The sequence below is a fragment of the Oncorhynchus kisutch genome, linkage group LG8, assembly GCF_002021735.2.
Source record: "Oncorhynchus kisutch isolate 150728-3 linkage group LG8, Okis_V2, whole genome shotgun sequence".
NCBI classification, from domain to species: Eukaryota; Metazoa; Chordata; class Actinopteri; order Salmoniformes; family Salmonidae; genus Oncorhynchus; species Oncorhynchus kisutch.
Window position 1 is genome coordinate 56,431,759 of NC_034181.2, and position 6,835 is coordinate 56,438,593.

Here is a 6,835-nt window from a genome sequence, read left to right on the forward strand (position 1 = left end):
TTTTTGTATGTTTGGTTTATTCATGTCTGACACCCATTTGTGTGTGTGTGGTATGCATTCACTATATTACCTTACTTATTGTGCTCATCTTTTAGTAGAAAAGTCACTAGTTTGATTGGAGGTGTAGGGGAAGCCGCAAAATCTGTCCAAATGGTAAGGAATTCTATACGGTAAAGGAAACAGTTGGTTTTAAGACATTAAATAAATAATATATATACTGTACATGAGATTCAGATGCCCCCTAGTGGAAGGAACATATATATATATATCGTATACACAGTGAGCTTTTATTGAGCAAATATGAATGCAGCTAGATACAGTACAGTAATAGTAAAGATTCCGAATTCTAATAAATAGGGGAAACATGGGATATGAAATCACATTAACATTAGCCATACAACCAACCCTAAAAAACAATGAGTACTGAATGTCTTACAATCACCCAAAATAATATCTACAAAAACAGTGTCAACATGACACAAAAACAAACTGGGTGGTGAAGCATCCACAACACAATATAAGGCAATGACTGGGATGAGTTTTGTGTGAAGTGAATTTGAATCATCCAGAAGCTAATTGATCAGCTGGTATTTGATTCTGTTTCGAATAGTTGTTGGTTGAAATCTCTGATGTAGTCTTCTAAATTAATTTATTCAAGTGCCCTCCTATTGGGGTGAAAATACAAAAAACAAAAAGACACACACCATCATCATCATGTGTTGACAAAAGCAATAATTTATTCTCAAATTATGAAATGCATGATTGAAAGTAGTGATGCACTGATATTACATTTTGGCCGCTACCGATATCCAATATTTTCCTTGCCCCCCAAAAATGATGCCGATAACCTATATTTAAAATTTTTGCTGCCTTTTAAGCATTCTAGTACAGTTAAATAGTTAACACACACACACACGGACGCAGCGGTCTAAATCACTGCATCTCAGTGCAAGAGGCGTCACTACAGTCCCTGGTTCAAATCCAGGCTGTTTCACATCCGGTCATGATTGGGAGTCCCATAGGGTGGTGCACAATTGGCCCAGCGATGTCTGGGCCGTCATTTTAAATAAGAATTTGTTCTTAACTGACTTGCCCAGATAAATAAAGGTTACACACACCACACTGACCAAAAGGTTATTTTGTTTGCATTTACATATGTCCCCATTACCAGTAAAACATCAACAAAATATATTTATTTCACTTACTTGCTGTGCTGTTTCATTGTTAATTTGTTCAGTCGTTTCATTCTCAACCAGGATTTCTATGGAACGCCGTTTGGGTCTTTGAGTGTCAAATAACAGTATTTGACGTGTCAAATAAGCTTGTTGACTAATCAGGACCTGAATATGACTTCATGTCACATAATAATTTTACGCATTCATAATTTATTTTACATAGTTATTACACATTGATTACACTATCACTCGTATTTCATATGTCACAACGATTCATCGATATGTATGCTATGATGCTGGTAAAATTGTCTCGTGCATCTACAGTGCTGGTCATAAAAAAAAGCTAGCTAGCTCATGGATGCAAATCAAATCAAATGTATTTATATAGCCCTTCGTACATCAGCTGATATCTCAAAGTGCTGTACAGAAACCCAGCCTAAAACCCCAAACAGCAAGCAATGCAGGTGTAGAAGCACGGTGGCTAGGAAAAACTCCCTAGAAAGGCCAAAACATAGGAAGAAACCTAGAGAGGAACCAGGCTATGTGGGGTGGCCAGTCCTCTTCTGGCTGTGCTGGGTGGAGATTATAACAGAACATGGCCAAGATGTTCAAATGTTCATAAATGACCAGCATGGTCGAATAATAATAAGGCAGAACAGTTGAAACTGGAGCAGCAGCACGGTCAGGTGGACTGGGGACAGCAAGGAGTCATCATGTAAGGTAGTCCTGGGGCACGGTCCTAGGGCTCAGGTCCTCTGAGAGAGAGAAAGAAAGAGAGAATTAGAGAGAGCATATGTGGGGTGGCCAGTCCTCTTCTGGCTGTGCCGGGTGGAGATTATAACAGAACATGGCCAAGATGTTCAAATGTTCATTAATGACCAGCATGGTCGAATAATAATAAGGCAGAACAGTTGAAACTGGAGCAGCAGCACGGTCAGGTGGACTGAGGACAGCAAGGAGTCATCATGTCAGGTAGTCCTGGGGCATGGTCCTAGGGCTCAGGTCCTCCGAGAGAGAGAAAGAAAGAGAGAAAGAAAGAGAGAAGGAGAGAATTAGAGAACGCACACTTAGATTCACACAGGAGACCGAATAGGACAGGAGAAGTACTCCAGATATAACAAACTGACCCTAGCCCCCCTACACATAAACTACTGCAGCATAAATGCAAACAATGTTCTTCCCCAAAAACATAGCAAAACGACATAATTTGTTTCAGTAGCTATAGTTAGCTATCTATATAGCTAGGTGTCACCTAAAATAACCCTAATTTATAAAACAGTTTTGACTAATGTTGGTCTGACTCATCTATGTGAAGCTAGCCACAATAAGGATTAGCAACAATAGTGGATTTTACAATTAGCCTTCAAAATAGAAAGTATGGCATAGTTTAGTTTATTAAAGTTTTTTAAAAAGCACACACAACTTAAAAGCTATACATGCACATGAATAAAATCATTGAGGATAACACACAATAAAGTCTGGGACTTATTTCCATTGTGGTCCTCTTGACACAAGATGGGTAGACAAGATCGAACAGTGTGGCAGTGAAATAATAAAACAAAAACATAGATGTTCTTCTATCTCATCATTCCAGTTACATCATAGGGGTTATTCATATGGGCACAGAAGACATCAAACAAATTTGTACTTTATTTTTAAAGCTGTCCAGAGAGGACGTTGTTTTTATAGGCAGAGGCAACTCATTCCATTCTGAGGCTCCAGTATACAAGAAAGTACCTTTCCCAGCATTACTCCTGAACCTGTATAAGCACATATCAGAAACACCTGATCTGGTGCTGTGATTGTGTGCATCCCTAACATGAGGAAAGTAATCACTTCAATATCTGGGCGTAGGACCATAAATACTCCTGTAAACTAAACCTAGTCTGATCTGGGACACCCTAGCCTCAACAGGCAGCCAGTTTAGTTCCTGAGAGCAGCTCCTGCCTATGTGAGTGCATGGACTCACCTTAACAACTACCACGATCAGCTTATTCTGGGCTATCTGGAGCTTCCCGTTCATACATTTAGATAAGCCCCCAAACCAGGGAGTACTAACATAGTCAATATGGCATTGAATGAGAGCAGTAGCTAGCACTTTCATGGAGTCCTTATCAAGCAGCTTGGACTTTCTAGACAAAAATTTAGTCCTGGCATTAACCTTCCCTAGCACCTTATTGGCCATGCTCACACCTCCCAAGCTTCCATCAAGGATACATCCCAAGTAGCTAACAGTAGTCAGCACCTCACCCCCTAACTCCTCTGATTTCAGACGACCTACACAATATAGGTCTGGATCCAAAAATAATTTATTCCGTTTTCCCTAAGTGCAGAGATAGCTTACTATCTCCAAGCCATTTGCTAATGTTAGTAAGCTCTGTGCTAAGCATGCTCTCCAACATAGTGTTACTTTTGTGAGACACCAGAAGTGTAGAGTCCTCTGCATAAAGAAAAAGACGGCAAGAACAAGCATCTTTCATATCGTTAATACACAATCAAAACAGCAGAGGCCCAAGCACGCTCCCCTGCGGAATGCCACAACTCATTGGTTTTGCCTGAGACAGTGAACCATTAACCTCTACTACTTGCTCCCTTCCTGATAAATAGGACTTTACCCAGCCTAGAGGGATACTGCTTAACCCCAGTGCCCCCAGTTTGGAGATTAGGAGACTGTATCAAAGGCCTTGTTAACTGTATCAAAGGACTTCTGTAAGTCAAGCAGAACCATTCAACACAGATTTCCCTTATCAATCTCTTTCCTGATGAAGTCAGTCAAGTGAAGTAGACATGAATCAGTGGAGTATGTTTTTCTAAAACCCGACTGAAAATCATACATTAGACCCTGTTTGTTAACATATTCATTCATTTGCTCATGTACAATTCTCTCCAGGATCTTTGATGTTGCACAGAGGATAGATACAGACCTATAATTCCCAGGGTCAGACTTTATCCCCTTCTTATACAGAGGTATAACTTTAGCTTGTTTCATGTCCCTGGGAAAGGTGACTTCTTCAAGAGAGAGATTAACAATATGCGTAATACAAGGACCACTTTGCTCAGCAGAATCTATCAGAAACCTTGCAGGAATATTATCCAGGCATGTGGCTTTGGAGCATTTAAGCTCTGCCAGCATACTGACTATTTTGGCTGTTGCTACCTTTACAAAATAAAAAGAGTTTGGCTGAACCCTCAACTCTACATAATACTTCTTGACTTGGTTGCTTCCAAACAAACCAGAACTGGTGGGCAGCTTGCTAACCAGCTTGCTGGCAATAGAAGTAAAAAAATAGTTGAATTCATTGGCAATCTCTGCTTTTTCATATACCATCTCCCCTTTGATATTCAGTCCAATACTGTTTAGTTTGTTTTTGGTAGTACTACTACAGCCCCTAGTTCCTTAAATAATTTCCAAAGCTTTTTAGGCAAATTTTTGTTTTCAAAGTAACCCCTCTTAGCTTCTTACCATCCTCCTCTGTGCTACATTTCTGTGACGTTTATATAGGACAAAATCAGGCTGTTCTTGAGAGGTCTTGCATTTTTTAAAAGGCCTTATACCTTGCTTGGTTAGATTCTGGAATCTCATGATTAAACCAAGGGCTAGATCTCTGCTTTACCCTGACCCATCTAATGGGAGCCATCACATTCACCACATCAAGGAATCTACATTTAAATACTTCCCAGGCACTGTCTACCCCTACACTATCTAGCACAGGTGACCAGTCAATTTTACCCACTTCCTCCCTAAACTTTTCTACACAGTATTTGAGTCCTCTGATTCTAACGGTTTGTGTGACGTTTTGTGACGTTGACAAACCGAGCTCTTCAAAGTTATTATATTATTGTTGAAATAATATTCTAACATTGGCTGATACATTTTGAAGTACCAGAGAATCCCAATGGAAAGAGAGGAACCAGCCAGGCAGAGACAGCAAGGGCGGTTCGTTGCTCCAGAGCCTTTCCATTCACCTTCACACTCCTGGGCCAGACTACACTCAATCATATGACCCACTGAAGAGATGAGTCTTCAGTAAAGACTTAAAGGTTGAGACCGAGTTTGCGTCTCTCACATGGGTAGGCAGACAATTCCATAAAAATTTAGCTCTATAGGAGAAAGCCCTGCCTCCAGCTGTTTGCTTAGAAATTCTAGGGACAATTAGGAGGCCTGCGTCTTGTGACCGTAGCATACGTGTAGGTATGTACGGCAGGACCAAATCAGAGAGATAGGTAGGAGCAAGCCCATGTAATGCTTTGTAGGTTAGCAGTAAAACCTTGAAATCAGTCCTTGCCAGGAAGCCAGTGTAGGGAGGCTAGCACTGGAGTAATATGATCAAATGTTTTGGTTCTAGTCAGGATTCTAGCAGCCGTATTTAGCATTAACTGAAGAGTATGTAGTGCTTTATCCGGGTAGCCGGAAAGTAGAGCATTGCAGTAGTCTAACCTAGAAGTGACAAAAGCATGGATACATTTTTCTGCATCATTTTTGGACAGAAAGTTTCTGATTTTTGCAATGTTACGTAGATGGAAAAAAGCGGTCCTTGAAACAGTCTTGATATGTTCATCTAAAGAGAGATCAGGGTCCAGAGTAACGCAGAGGTCCTTCACAGTTTAATTTGAGACGACTGTACAACCATTAAAACTGATTGTCAGATTCAAAAGATCTCTTTGTTTCTTGGGACCTAGAACAAGCATCTGTTTTGTCAGAGTTTAAAAGTAGAACATTTGCAGCCATCCACTTCCTTATGTCTGACACACATGCTTCTAGCGAGGGCAATTTTGGGGCTTCACCATGTTTCATTGAAATGTACAGCTGTGTGTCATCCGCATAGCAGTGAAAGTTAACATTATGTTTTCGAATGACATCCAAGAGGTAAAATATATAGTGAAAACAATAGTGGCCCTAAAACGGAACCTTGAGGAACACCAACATTTACAGTTGATTTGTCAGAGGACAAACCATTCACAGAGACAAACTGATATCTTTCCGACAGATGCCAGAACTTGTCCGTGTAGACCAATTTGGGTTTCCAATCTCTCCAAAAGAATGTGGTGATCGATGGTATCAAAAGCAGCACTAATGTCTAGGAGCACGATGACAGATGCAGAGCCTCGGTCTGATGCCATTAAAAGGTCATTTACCACCTTCACAAGTGCAGTCGCAGTGCTATGATGGGGTCTAAAACCAGACTGAAGCATTTCGTATACATTGTATAAAGATAAATCGTTTTGAATTGCCTGACACTTTATAATCAACACTCATCTCAGACTCAAACATGTGCAGCCAAAATAGTCTGCAGACATGCTTCCCCCCCAAAAAAAATCATTCTAAATTGCCATGTATACAAAACATTAGGAATACCTTCCTTTGCTCTCAGAAGAGTCAATTCAATCGGGATATGGACTCTACAAGGGGTCGAAAGCGTTCCACAGGGATGCTGGCCAATGTTGACTCCAATGCTTCCCACAGTTGTGTCAAGATGGCTGGATGTCCTTTGGGTGTTGGACCATTCTTGATACACACGAGAAACTGTTGAGCGTGAGAACAACTGCAATCAAACATCGTTGTCTTGCCCATTCACCCTCAATGGCACATACACAATCCAGGTCTCAATTGTCTCAAGGCTTAAAAATCCTTCTTTAACCCGTCTCCTCCCCTTCATCGA